This window comes from Leiobunum rupestre, chromosome 3 (genome assembly GCF_980474605.1).
Source record: "Leiobunum rupestre chromosome 3, qqLeiRupe1.1.hap1, whole genome shotgun sequence".
NCBI lineage: Eukaryota > Metazoa > Arthropoda > Arachnida > Opiliones > Sclerosomatidae > Leiobunum > Leiobunum rupestre.
The window spans coordinates 29,372,387-29,388,630 of NC_143386.1; positions in this window are offsets into that span (position 1 = coordinate 29,372,387).

The window sequence follows — 16,244 nt, forward strand, 5'->3', positions numbered from 1 at the left end:
ACTGGTTTTGCTTCATGGCTGACGAACACCGGGATATTCACGCTCAACTACTGATGTCCGAGGAGTGTTCGTTCGGAAGAGATGGGCCATTCAACCATCAGAACCACCACATATGGAACTACGAAAATCCACAATGGGGACTACCTCACCGTTACCAAGTGCAGTTTCGCTTAAATGTGTGGGCTGGTCTGTTAGGTGACAGACTTATTGGCCCGTTCTTCCTGCCAAATCGTCTGAACGGACAAAACTACCTGGAGTTCCTTCAAAACAAAATATCCAACGAGTTGAACGACATTCCTCTGTCCGAGTACAGAAGTATCTGGTTCCAGCAGGAAGGGCGCCAGGTCCTCAACATCGTGATGTGGTTTCGTATCTAAACGACGAGTTTCCTGGAAGATGGATCGGAAGAAAATGTCCTGTTCGTTGGCCGGCAAGGTCCACAGATCTAACACCACTCGACTTTTTCCTCTGGTGTTTCAAATTGAATACGTTTACCAAACACCTGTGACGAGCGTTGAAGACTTAAGACAAAGAATCATCGAAGCATGTCGTCGCGTCACTTCAGAAATGGTTCATAGTGCATTTCAAAATATGCAACACATGTGCGTATTTGTGCAATGCGCCAGAAGACGGATTTTTTTAAAAACATTTTGTAAAAGTCATTAATAAACATTTGTCACTTTGGCTAATTATAATTTTTTTTCTAAAATGTATAACTGGAAAGCCTATTAGCTCCTAGTACCGGTGTAAAAAAGAAAATTCCTAAGCCGCGAAAAATCGTTCGATTTTTCTGAAATTTAGAAACAAGAGCCTTCCATATCTAACAAATATGAACTGAAAATTTCATAACACTAGAAAAAATACTTTTTAAGAAAAAAGCCCTGATCGGGCTATTTGAAACACCCTGTATATTGTTTTTACTCTTAACGGTTCAATATAGATCCTTCAGACCACGTACAAGATTTTTATGGTTTGCAATTGATATATCATGAAATAAGACGTCTTCAATATGGAATTTAAAACTCTTTAACTTAAACTCTTTAACTTATAGCATTAAGAATAACAGATATGGAAAAATTGTTTAGATAGAAAGAAATATATTTAAAATCATTTTGGCAATTTTTAAAATAATTTTAAAAGATTAAATACTTTTTAAAAATGGCCAATGATAATTATATTCTTCAGTCGGAAACGTAAGTATTTAAAGTCCCTTTTTACACACAATCCTAAGGATTTGTGTGTATTGGTCTCACGTACAGTGTACCCGTTGCCGATGCCGATGCCGTTGATGCCACCGATGCCGCCGTGTCACGCATATTTCTTCAACGGTTAGGGCTAGAAGAGTCAATGATATCTCGTTCGAATGTACATACATCGCCATTGATAGCCTTTCATAAAGTTTTCAAATCGGAGCCCAATTTACTATTTTTGGTGGTTTCGCTTTGTGTGGTAAATATTTTATTTAAAATTAAGTCCGATAACGTTAAAAAAACATTTATTGGATAAGTTAGGATTCAGCGGACCTACAACTTCGGTTATATCAGTAAATATTAAATTTAAGTTTAGTTTTCAGGGTAATTTACCAATTTTCGTGGTTTTATATTTTCGACTAAAAATTTACATACTGTTCCTTAGTTTAAGTCCAATTTCCATGAAAGTTATATTTTTGAATAGCTGTGGTTTACATATAACCTGAAGTTGCAAATACGTTCCTTAATTTTAATTCTAAGTAAGGTTTTTTGGACAGCGACGTACCCTCCTCAACTTCCAACATCGGAAATACGCGTGGTTATAGAGACTTTACGCGAATTTCTCTCTGGCATTTTCCAAGGCCGTTCTAATATGACCTGAAGTAACAAATAAGTGTGATTCTTATCGGAGTAATACAAGATGCTCACAACGTATGACCTGAAGTTACAAATAAGTGTGACACTTATCGGAGAAATACGCGATGCTTAAAACGTATGACCTGAAGTATCAAATAAGTCTGACACTTATCGGAGTAATACTTACGACGTATGACCTGAAGTAACAAATAAGTGTGACACTTATCGGAGGCCATTCTAATCTGACCAAAACTAACAAATAAATGTGACACTTATCGGAGTAATACACTTAACCTAGAATTGCAAATACGTCCCTTAAATTTAATTCTAAGTAAGGTTTTTTGGGCAGCGTATACGGACCCCAGCAATTTACAACATTGTAAATCCGCGTGTTTATAGAGGTCTAAGCGCCCGTTTCCCTCTGGCATTTTTCAAGGCCGTTCTAATATGACCAAAAGTAACAAATAGGTGTGACACTTCTGGGAGACCGTATTAATATGACCAAAAGTAACAAGTAACAAATAAGTAACAAATAAGTGTGACACTTATCGGAGTAATACGCGATGCTTACAACCAAAAGTAACAAATAAGTGTGACACTTATCGGAGTAATACGCGATGCTTACAATCCAAAGTAACAAATAAGTGTAACACTTATCGGAGTAATACGCGATGCTTACAACCCAAAGTAATAAATAAGTGTGACACTTATCGGAGTAATACGTGATGCTTACAACCCAAAGTAACAAATAAGTGTGACACTTATCGGAGTAATACGTGATGCTTACAACCCAAAGTAACAAATAAGTGTGACACTTATCGGAGTAATACGTGATGCTTACAACCAAAAGTAACAAATAAGTGTGACACTTCTGGGAGGCCGTTCTAATATCCCAAAGTAACAAATAAGTGTCACAGTTATCGGAGGCCGTTCTAATATGACCTGAAGTAAAAAATAAGTGGGAAACTTAGCGGAGGCCGTTCTAATATGACCAAAAGTAACAAATAAGTGTGACACGTATCGGAGCAGTACGCGTTTTTGGCAACGTACGACCAGAAGTAACAAATAAGTGTGATCAGAAGTAAACAATAAATGTGATCAGAAGTAAAAAATAAGAGTGACACTGATCGAATGAATCTTTGATGCTTTCAAAGTATGACTAGAAGTAACAAATAAGTGTAAATACAATTATGTGTGACCGTGGATATATATTGGTTGTGGTACCGGCGTTGCAGGTTGCTGTGAATAGCTCAAACTTAACACATTAGAAGGAATGTGTGTATTCTGACCGACGTACACTCTGTTAAATAAGTCTTCGGCCGTTGGGATTTTGGCACTTATTTGAGGTTATCTCAAAAACTATGAATGATAGCAAGTTGAAACCAATTTTATTTTTAATATTTTACTAATATCTTTCATACCTATGTCTTGATTCACGTGTAGCATTTCCATATCCGCCGGAAACGGCAAATATCGTTTTTGACAACCTTTTCAATAATGATGTCACGCCCCTGAAAGCTGCATTTTCGGATTCACAAGGGTTGATTCATATTAAGAAAGTGTCATTTTTATCCGGCTACGACGAACGGCTGCTAAGATATGGCCTATCGAAAATTCGGGTCTCATTCGGAAAATTCTAAAATGCCTAATTAATCAATATTATTAATCCGGCATATAACCACAGCGTTCCAACATCTCGTTAAATCAATAAATATATGCTTATTGTATTACCCGCAATGAAACGACGAAAGTTGTTTTTTTCCTCAACAATAAGATATTATTTCTCGGTCATCTCGAGCATTTTAGAATTTTCCGAATGAGACCCGAATGTTCGATAGGCCATATCTTAGCAGCCGTTCGTCGTAGCCGGATAACAATGACACTTTCTAAATATGAATCGACCCTTGTGAATCCGAAAATGCAGCTTTCAGGGGCGTGACATCATTATTAAAAACGTTGTCAAAAACGATATTTGCCGTTTCCGGCGGATATGGAAATGCTACACGTGAATCAAGACTTAGGTATGAAAGATATTAGTAAAATATTAAAAATAAAATTGGTTTCAACTTGCTATCATTCATAGTTTTTGAGATAACCGCAAATAAGTGCCAAAATCCCAACGGCCGAAGACTTATTTAACAGAGTGTACGTCTTGTTTAATTTCTGACCCTTCAAACTGATGCCGTTAACAAAGAATACATAAAATAATTAATACACAATTAATTGGTTAGAACGTACAAGTAATAGCGGAAGAAATAAAAAAAAGTGACAAAATATTAATTCATAACATAGTTTTGATTTACAGCGATAAATATACCAAAAAAATTGTTTTTATTTATAGTAATTCGTAGTTGCGCTTTGGTGACTCGTAGTTGATTTGTGTTAGGTATGGTCTTGGCCCGACGTAGCGTTTTGGGAGAGCCGTTGTTAACTAAGCCCAACGGACTAAAACACAGGACTAAAACGGCACTTTAATTATAGCCGGGACCTAGCACGTAATTACTCACGTAGTAGGTTAAAAGATTTAATTTTACCAACTGCACATAGCTACTCAAAAATATTATTATTGCACTATTGGTCTTCAAAACAAAATCTGGTATCTTTTTTTGTTAGAAGAACCGAGGAAAACCCGTGGCGACTCGTTCATTTCCTGGGGCTACTACCACTTTTAGCGACTTTAGGTCCCTGGGACGGGGTAGGAATGTCGCACCTCGTTTGAACGTTTCTTGAAATAGCCCACTCCTTCACCCAATTTCCGAACGAGCACCGGTAACTCTCCTGGCATTCTCTTTTTAACTTTTTAAAAACAATAAATACAATAAAAGTGTCATCCCATAGGAAACTACTACTATTGATAGAATAGTAGCGCTAGCGCAAACTATTTTTATGTATGCTGTTTAGATTAGTCCATAATTTCTTTTATTTGGTCGCGAAATCTACTTCATTTCAAAAGGTTTCAGCGAACTGACGGCGGTCACATCCTACGGTCACATTGCCAGAAGCCTTAAAGTTGGAAAAGATATATATTAGGGTGCCGTAGAGAACCCGACGACAAAGTATAAGACTATGGGGAAAAAACGGCGTAAAACAAAGAAACAGCCGCGTCTTTTATTACTAACTTCATTAGAAATTATTTTTAAACTTTTATAGCGCTGGCTTTCATAGGGTGAAGACGTCTCCTTTTTCGCTCCGTGTATACTAGTGTTTTTTACTATTAAATTAGCGCGCAAGGCCTAACGGCTATGTCGTCGTCTCAAAACGATGAACCGCGAGTTGTTAACTCCGGTAAAGACCCTCCTGATAAAGTAAGAAAAGAAAAACTAACTCCTCCAGCGGTGACGAGGGAACACGCCCTAGTTTTTCAGGCGGTCCCTCAAGTAGCTGCCAAGACATACGCTAAAGCCATCAACCAAGTCATTGGTAAAGGTAACACTTTTTACATTCCAAGAATTCCCAAGCAAAGAATATGCGCCTACGTTGCAACAACGGAAATGGCCGATTTATTATGTACTGACGGTTTCGAATTTGAAGGCGAACTAGTTAGCTGTGAGAGACTTAAACGACCATCTGAAAAAATAACCATCTCAAATTGCCCACCCGAGATTCCAAACGAATTAATTATAAATAGACTATCTAAATATGGGAAAATAACATCCGATGTAGTTTTCATTAATGTGAATAATGAAGAGGACCCAGAGTTGGGAAAACTATTTAATTTCAAACGCATAATCTATATGTTACCAAAAGCCGACCTACCTAGAAGCATAAACATGCGGCACAATGAATAGCTTCGTTATCTTTATTGAAAAAGGCACAAAAAACTGCGAGAGGTGTGGAAAATGGGGTCACACCGTTGACCGCTGTTACGAAAAGGCAAATAGTAACGAAGAAAATGTAGAGGTAGTGGAAACGCCCCCCAAAGATGTTATTGAACCCATTCGAAGCAATGAAAATATAGCGGCTGAACCTAGAATTGAAAATAACCCTAATTTAAATAAGCGCACTTTCGCAAATATCGTTGACGAAAGCTTTAACACATCAACTGAAAACTTTCCAGAATTACGTCCTTGTACATCAACAAATAAAATCCCGAGTGAAATTAATAAAGATAAAGTAGGAAGCAGTGGCCAAAATAAATTAAAAAAAGATAAAAAGACAGATCGTAACGACTGGAGTAGCACCGCAGATGCGTCGACCCCCAAAAAGCGACGTAAATTCAGCGTAAACTCAAACCCAACGGAAGATTCCGAAATAAGTAGTAGTGAAAATGAGGAAACCGAAGAACCATTTATTCCCAGTCAAAACTCGGTATCTACAGCGTTAAGCGAAGAGAGATTTTTAACTTACATCGAGAAAATACGCAAGATAAAAAAACCGAAAGTTTTTACCGAAATGTTTTTTACTACGAACATTGAAAGCGTTTGCTCACAAATTGAAAACTACATGGGTAAAGTTGACACAAAGAAAGAATACGGGCGCCTAAGAAAATTACTAAAATCTTTAAAAACATCAGATTAGTACCTCTTCCCTTTTATCCTTTTTAATGTCGGTTATATTTGCATCCCATAATACTAGAGGTTTAAATTCGCCATTCGAAATGATTAAAGAAATTAACTTAATGAATGATCGTAATGCCACGTTTTGTTTTTGGCAAGAGACAAAACTCTCAAAGACTCCCTTAATTGAACATAAACAAAACCCATATATTTTTAACTTTAGCGGCGTATCTAGCTACCAGGGCGGTATCGCTTCCGGTTTAAAAACCGCTTTTTATTTAAAAAACGATATACTTTTTAAAACAACTACGCTTATAGAAGGTTTTTTACAACGAACCGACTTAAAGTTTAAAGATATAAATTTACAAATCGCCATTTTTAATTGTTATATTCCACAAACTAATGACGCGGCAATCAATTTGTTTGAAACCATACATAATGAGATACAAACTAACAAATTTACAAATACAAATAAATAAAAATAATCAGCTAGGCTAATACCCAAGGCACCACCTTAGGCCTAAGTCATCAAGCGACTTTTGAAGCCATTAATTCAGGTGGCCGGGTTACAATGCGTAGGAGGGTGGTGGCAAGCCCTGCATGCCACGAGATCGAGCCAACAGCTCCCTCCCTACACAATTCTCTTAGGAGATTTCAATTGCACCATAAATCCAAAATTGGATCGCTATAATACTCGTGAGCAACGCTTTGCAGTAGTAAAAAAGTTCAATGAAATTATTTCTTTATATAATTTAAAAGATGCCTTTAGAACCATGTACCCATACAGACGAGACACAACTTGGACCTGCAGCGCCGACCCTGGTAGACGGGCTCGGCTGGATAGATTTTATCTCTCGCCAAATTTATTTCCTCTAGTTAAAAAAATATTCTCTACGTATGGTGGCACTAGCTCTGACCATATTCCAATCTTCTTAGAACTGCGGATAAAAGTAGGAAACTGGAATACCATCAAAAGCGACACCTGGTGCTTCAATAACTCTTTATTGCGCGATAATTCTTTTAACGAGATATTTATTTTTTTTTGGAACAATCGAGTAAAATTGTTGAAAGAGAAAGGTGAAGAATTACTACCCTGGTGGCAAAAGACTAAATACTTACTTAAAAGCTTATGCAAAGACTACACCTACCGCTCCACGAAAAATGGTTTCAATGAGATATCCCAGATCCAAAGTAAATTATCCGCCGCAAGCCCTATACCTGAAAATGAGAAAATGGACTTATTAAAAAAATTAGAGGAACTAGAAAATAAAAAAGCTGAAGGCATACTCACCAGAGCAAAAATTGATTTTACGGTGGCGTCTAAATATCCTTCAGAGCGCCTCGCGTTGGAGGAAAGTTTTAAGGGAATAAATAAAATAAATTGTGTTTTAAGAAGTGATGGCTCGGAAGTGACAACTAATAAAGAAGTAATAGCGGAAGTACGAAACTTTTACCAGGATCTCTTCTGTTACGAACCAGTTGATGCTAACGACAACTATCATGAAATTTTACCCAAATTGACAGTAGACGAAAGTACATTATGCAATGCCGACTTAAATCAAAAAGAATTCGATGAAGTAATAAAAAGTCTTTCAAAACGAAAATCCCCTGGCATAGATGGCATTACAAACGAATTTTACCAACATTTTTGGTCCCTAATGGGCAGTGTTCTTTTCCAAGTTTTTTGTAATATAATAAATTTACCACAAATACCAAGTTCCTTTACCATGGCCGCAATTATATTGATCTTTAAGAAAGGTGATCCAAAATTATTGCAAAACTGGCGACCAATTTCACTTTTGAACACGGACTATAAAATACTATAGAAAGTTCTAGCGAACCGTATTCGTAAAGTAATAGGCATCTTAATAAATGAAGATCAAACGTCTAGCATTCCAGGTCGCAGTATTTCTTCTAACATAGCAATAGTTAGAGATGTAATACAATATTTTGAAAAACACAACTCTCCTCTGGCTATAGTTTCCCTGGATCAGGTGAAAGCGTTCGATAGAGTAAACCATAATTACCTGTATAAAATATTAGATCACACTGGGCTCGGCCTATTAATCTCTAACTTCGTAAAAAAAACCTATTCAACTGCCGAAGCAAGAGTAAAATTAAACAATGTCATAACCTCAAAATTTAAAATTTCAAAAGGTATAAGACAAGGCGACCCCCTGTAATCCTATCTCTTTAATCTATCGTTGGAGCCTTTTTTATGTCATCTCCGAGACAAATTACAAAAAGAATCAGTAAATTTACCGTTCCTGTCAAAACCGCTAGTTCTTCAATCTTTCGCTGACGACTCTAGTAATTTCGTGACAGCAGAAAATGGATTTAGTATTATTAAAACGGAATGTCTAAGATACGGAAGAGCTAGCAATGCTAGTTTCAATCTAGAAAAGAGCAGCGGCCTCTGGCTTGGTAAATGGAAGGGCAGAACCGACTCTCCTCTGGGGATCTCATGGAGCAGCAAGAAAATTAAAATTCTCGGCTTAGTTTTTTCAATAGGTAAAGATTTTTGGTGCGAATCTTTAAAAAAAATTTCCAGTGACATCTATATATCGTTAGAAAACGCTAAACGCATCGTAAAAAACTTATCGTACAAAGCAAGAGCTCAATTATGTAACAGTATTCAAAGTAAAATTAATTATTTGCTACCTCACATGGAAATACCTAATGATTTATCAGAGTCGGTTCAAAAAAAATGCTTAGAAGTTATCTGGCAAAATGAAAATAAGCACTGGTGTAAGGCCAAGTTCACAACTCTAAGAACATTCGAAGGAGGTTTCGGTCTACTGAACTTAAACATTCAATGGAAGAAATTTGCCTTTACCAAAATAAAAAAATCATTAGAATCTAGAGGTCATACTATTGAACTCGAGTTCCTAATACATTATTTGAAATCAACAAATAACATGAATATTGACTTTTCAATTCTTAGTCTTAAGGATTATATCCCATTACTGGACAACTTACCGAGCTACTATCAAAGTCTTTTTACCTTTTGGAAATCTCTACCAATTGTTCTGACTAAGCCCTCTAATCTTTCAAGTTTACTAAATTTACCGATCTGGAAGTGCCCCTTCTTAAGCCTCCCATTATACCACCCTAAATGGAAATCAGATGGTTTCCTATTTTTTCGTAACATTTTCAACACCGAGGAAAACTCTTTTGAATTTTCAAACAATGGACAAAATCTCAGTGCCGCAACAACACGAGCGTTGACGCGTCAAACCACTATGATCAAAACGGATCTTTTTCGTGAATTCCCGCCAGAGTTTTTCGATAAAGAAAATCTGGGAGAGCCAATATCTCTAAACTTTCTTTTAGAATTAAATATTGATGATTGTGAAAATGAACTTATAGTGAACTGTGAAAACTCCAAATTACAATCCTTTTTAAATCCAGTGCCGACCTTTTACAAACAAAAACCACTCGAGATAGTAAATGAGTATCTTGAAAATCCAGACTTGTGCAATATAAACTGTAAAATTATTTGGAGTAGTTCATTTGATATTATTACAAATGTCGCAAAAACAGTTACAAGGCTTCTATATATAAATAATTTCCCAAAAAAGGTCTAGTTTGAAGGTCCTTCCTATTATTCACCCAACCCTACGCACAGTGATAATTCAACCAAATATTTCCTAAATAATTTTGTAAATATGCTGACACCCAGTCACTCATTATGCCATGTAATCAGAGTAATGTTGATAATTATTTAAGAAAATGTTTGTTTTCTAACTCGAAAGGCACACGCGATAGATACTTATTTAATTAATTATCAAATAAAATAAAAACTCAGTCCAAACATGGGCCAATAAATGATAAATCAGGACATGACTGCTGTACCTTCCCACGAACTAAATCAGCCGGCCAGCCGAATGAACAAGCGGCTTTCCGGGAAACTTGTGGGGGGGGGGAGGAAAGGGGGGATAAAAATACATTTTAGGGGCAAATTCCGCCGCTTTCATGAGCGGCATCTAGCGTTAGATAAAACGGATTTTTGCATGCTAATATCTAAAAATTCGACATTTGAAAAAAAAACGACCAAAGTAAACTGAATTTGACTTAGTTTATTTAATAATTTTAAAGACTTGTTCGCGCTTTAAACGAAAATGGTTAAAAAAAGCACTGCATTTTTCCGAAATGTAATAGTGATAATCGCTAGTAGATTTTGTTGCATTTCCTAAGCCTAAGCAGAAGGCCGTCCAATGTAAAGAGTGGGTTCAGACCTGGGCAAAACTCCGAGTGATATTTCGCGAGTGCTGCCGTCCTCCATTTCGTTTTCATGAGACGTTTTTTAAATAGGTTTACTTCTTATATAAATAAGTGTTGATAGTCTTATTGGAGCCAAAATGGAGAAAATAGCTCATAAAGGAGGGGTTTTGTACATTAAGAATGATTATTCTTAGCCTTACTCGACGCAATTGCTACAAACTTAACCATTCACATTAAAAAATGAAATTGTTCGAATTATTGTATTCTTGATATAAATTAAAAGTTCAAAGCATAAATATATTTATAAAAGCGCGCCACCCTAGGGAAGTAGAAGACTAACCTAACCTAACCTTACCTAACCTTACCGTTAGTACATCTGTAGCAATTTTGTTTAGGTATAACGTTTTTTGCGTACCCTGCTATATCTCGGGGCAGAAGTAAAAAAAAAACAAAAGGTCCCAATGAACCGAATCCGCCTTTTGGGCTATATTTCGGAAACATATTGAAATCGATCGAATGGGAATATACCTAATTATTCGAAGGCGGTATGTGATATTGGACGAGAGGTGGCAAATAAAGGGGATTAAAAACAACGCGAAAATTAGTACATTTTCGGGACAATTTCCAATGAATTTTAACGCTTGAGCCATGGGATCGAAGTCTATTTCGATGTTAATAAATCAAGTTAATTATTGTTTCTGAGTTTAATACCATTGTTAAATTTGGTAAAAGTGGTTCTTTAATGTTAATGGAGTGATTAGGTGGATTCCTTTCGCTGTTTCGTTGGATTTTATTGTAATAATATTTTATTCCTTTGTGGCGTGAGGATAGGTTTCTTCAAAGCATTTATTAATTAATTTTCCGTTACGCAAAAACTGCTGTTATTGGATCAATGTATACCAAGTACCCGTATTAGACAAATTGGTGGCGATATAATTATCGTTTTGATGTAAAAGATACTTTTAATCAATACTTTTTTGTAGTTTAAAATATTGTATACTCCAATTTTCGTTCTGATTGACTGTGTCTTTAGTCTTCAATGGAAATGAAAACGCAGGAGTCTGAAGAGCGTCGTGGGAAACATTCGTAAGTTATTCTAAATTGGGAGGTTTAATTCTTAAACAGTAATTGAGTTCTAAAAGGAGTGATCGGAAGGAAAACCCTTTCATTTTTTTCAAAATAAAACTGAATACTTAAGTTAGAAAAAAAGCAAGCAATCTCGTTCAATTTATGTCGGAAAAAATCAAAAAAGCCAAAATGTGTTGGAATATGTCTTAACTAGTTGGGGTCAAATAAAAATATGATATTACAATGAAAGAAAAACCACGTGTTTCGTAAGTTTGGTTCTAAATTTCAAAAGATTGTTCTTCAGAACCACATTAGACCTTAACAAGAGTGTTGGTGTTCATTGACACACCCTGGTTGTTATCCTCACTCAGCCAATCTCCCCACTCTTCTAATTTGACGACGGACGGAACAACCACAAGCTCCAATAAGTCATAAAAGGGCTCTAGTTTGATGGCGCTGACATCGACTGAAAGGTATTCAGTGCTAAGAAGATTGGTTTGCAGAAAGACCATGGATTCGAGGGTAAGTTCTTTGGTGGGCAATCAAATGGGACTTTTGTATTGAACTATAACTACACTGATCACATTGGAATTGTTTTTCGCCCGTGTGAGTTCTTTTGTGGGTACTCAAATGGATTTTTTGTGCAGATGCGTAATTGCACTGGTCACATTGAAAGGGTTTTTCGCCCGTGTGAGTTCTTTTGTGGGATGTCAATTGGCTTTTTTGTGCAAATGCGTAATTACATTGGTCACATTGAAAGGGTTTTTCGCCCGTGTGAGTTCTTTTGTGGAGAGTCAATTGGGTTTTTCGCGCAGAGGCGTAATTACATTGGTTACATTGAAAGGGTTTTTCCCCAGTGTGAGTTCTTTTGTGGTAAATCAAATGGGATTTTTGTGCCGATGCGTAATTACATAGATCACATTGAAAAGGTTTTTCGCCCGTGTGAGTTCTTTTGTGGTCACTCAAATCGCGTTTTCGTGAAGATGCGTATTTACATTGGTCACATTGAAAGGGTTTTTCACCCGTGTGAGTTCCTCGGTGGGTACTCAAATGGATTTTTTGTACAGATGCGTAATCGCACTGGTCACAATGAAAGGGTTTTTCGCCGGTGTGAGTTCTTTTGTGGAAAATCAAATGGGTTTTTTTGTGCAGATGCGTAATTACATTGGTCGCAATTAAAGGGTTTTTCGCCCGTGTGAGTTCTTTTGTGTAAAATCAAATGGGTTTTATGTGCAGATGCGTAATTACATTGGTCACATTGAAAAGGTTTCTTGCCGGCATGTTTTCTTTTGTGAACAATGAAATTAATCTTTTGGTTCGTGGCATAGATGCACTCAGTGCACTTGTGTTTCTTCCCTTCTCGGCTGCTAATTTTGCTAATTTTAAGCTTGAAGTTCTCCGCGAAGTCTCTTTTATTTTATGAATCTGTCTCGCTGCTACGATTGGGATGATTTGTAGCGTTGCGTTTAACGCCTAAACAAAATAGAATTCCAAGTTTAGAAATCACTAAATGGATTCGGCGGCCGCCCCTCCTGAAATTAAATATTGTTGACTAACATCAGAGCAGCTAGGGAAATGCCTTGGAAATTTAGTGCAAATAACGGAAACCAAATAGGCTAAATAAAGTAGTTACCATAGAGTAACCCACTCACATAAACTTGTTAACACTTTTTATACGCTATATCTCGTTTTCGAGGCGTGAAATAAACAAGTTGGTCTAAAGTTGTTGTACAATATTTGGATAAAAAAGTAAGTTTATACTCTAAAAAATTTAAAAACCACAACATCGCACTTCGAACTATATTTAATCACGCCTCGAAAACAAGTTAACCCGTTAGGATTATGGTTTCATGCCTTCCAAAGGGTCTTCCACTCTATGCGAGTTGTTTACTCTATGTCTTTCTCGTTCAATTTCAAATTGAGAAAGGCACCAGTCGTTACATTTTGATAACATTAAACGCATTTTAGAACGGCTTAATGAGTGCCTTGGGTCAACATTTTTGCAAAATTAGCTCGCGGTTTGTGTAATTTTTGGTTAATAATTACAGTGGGTAGGATTGGGAGAAGACTCTTTAAACCAGGCCTTGGTTAGGAAATTATTTAAATAAGATTTTAGATGCCTTTTAACTATTTTTGCGAAGTTTCTAATAACTTCAAACAATAAAACATAAATATTGGTGGTATTTTGATTATACCTTTTAACGTTCATTTAATCATTATCTTTATTTGAGAAATGTAATAGTACAAATTAAAATATTCGTCCTCAGGTACTTGGTTCCACCCAATATTTTCGGTATTTTTCGGGAAAAAATGAAAAATGTTTTCATTCCATGATTTATTTATTTATTTATTTAACTACTAGGAACTTGGCCTACCAAGCCGAATCGGCTTTTGCGCAGGCACTTACAGAAAAGAATCAGTCGCTTGAAGCGAAAATACAAAGTACAAAAGAAATAATATTAATGTTAATACAAAACAAAACATTGACATACCGTTGAAAAGGCAAGAATATTTAAGGGGAAAGAACAGCTCAGTGGAGGAATTACGGTGTGACAAATAAGTGGCATTTTCGCATAGATTTTTCGAATCTAAAAGTAAAACTTAACCTCTAGACTAACTGATGAACAATGTAACACTGTAAATGTTTTGTAGTATGTTTACTGTTATTAGACATCATATTATATTGAAAATAAGTTAAAATCATTAAAAAATCCTAAAAACTAATTTATGTATCAATTTTTTATTTTTATGATTTGCGGAAACTATTCTGGAAATTTTTACGGAAAATTAACAACACTATTTAAAAGCAATGTTTAATAGAAGTGAATGTTTAATGTTTCATGCTGTAGTTGCGTCCATAGATTAATTACGTTTCATCGGTACTCTACTGCAACGTCCCAAAATTAATTTCCAACTTTCAGAATTCTGGCTGTTAAAAAATTAATAAGTTATTTCGGGGTGTGAAAATAAGTTACTTTGTATTTTATGGTTCAGTTTAAGTTTTTAAAGAAAATATGTTCCATAGTAGTTAGGTGCACCGGTTTTCTCGGAAACGTGTTGAATTTTTAAAGAAACAATTTTATCGTGACCGAGGATTAGGTCAATATATTCAAATGATTTAAATTAAATCTAATAATGGTTATAAACATCATCAGAATAGAACAAAATTAATTTAAAGTATTACGCTAACCTTTATTAATGTAATATGGAATACTTTATAGTAGCAGAGGTATTTATTTTATGAATAACGAGTAATTTTATTTGTGGAGTAACTTGAATCCGTCAGGTCGCCGAAATTTGTCTTTGCAAGGAAACTTATGGAATGAATTAGGACTCGCGAAAAACGTAACAAAAATAAAGATTTAACTAAACCAATTCTATAAAAATAGATGGCGCTAGCGCTAACAAACAATCAGTATTATCGTAAATTAACAAGATACATATAAAATGAACGAATTTATTTTCAAAAATATTTAAACTATACCATAAATTTAATAAGAGATGTTTAAAATTACATAAATAATTAATTTACTGGTTTATTAACAGATATTTTTATATTTGTACGATTATTATAGTTTTAATAACAGTCAAATTAAATGATATACCACTCTATATAAGCGCATTCATGGAGAATTTCAATTTTTAATATGTTAATCAACTGTATTATAACTAATCAATATAAAAGAATAAGCTTGTGGACTGTTTACGACTTGTACAGTTGTCTATCTAAAAAAGACTAGCAGGCTGCTAGTCATTTTTTAGAGCAGCTAACTCACTAAAACTAGTAACTATCAAATAACTAAAATTATTATCTAACTAAATAACTTTAAAAGTAAAAAAAAAATATGTTTGAATTTTTTTTAAATTTTCCAAAATTAAAATCGCTATACGAGCTCAAAAACAAATTGTTTTCCCATTAATTATTAATTGTTTCCAAATAAGAGTTTTTAATATTGACAATTTAATTACGTTCAGTTAATTCCGTAGTTTTTCGAAACAGTTTCTTTTCTGACAAAGATCCCTGCCGTTGTTTCATATTTAACTGAATTAGTTAAATAATCTTTATCATAAAAATTCGTAAATCAATTGAAAAATGTTGCTTCCAGCTCGGTCTTATTTTATTTTAGAAGCCTGGTACTACTTTTCCCCCGAGAAATGTCATAATAATAAGAACCAATAGAAAGCGCCCGTGGTTTTTGAACTGTAGCAGAATGATGTATCTTCAAAATAACATGGGCTCAATGGGAAATGGAATAATGGCCCCGAATAAGTTTATTATATACTTCTGCTTTAACTTAAGGCATTTTATAAAGCTAATTAATATGGTATACCAAATTTGTGTTTTGGGTGGGTTGTCTTGAATCCAAAGGCGAATCCATTTGAGGGCAGAGGTTGATTTGGCATATTCTGAACTTAAACGACCTTCAGGGAGTTCGGTAACGCCCCACCGGCACATTCCCTTCAGCTCGAGTTGGTGAAAGTGGGCAGCGAGGGTACTATGCCCAACACCGATTGCCTCGCAACCTTTGCCATTTAAACGACCTTCAGGGAGTTCGGTAACGCCCCACCGGCACATTCCCTTCAGCTCGAGTTGGTGAAAGTGGGCAGCGAGGGTACTATGCCCAACACC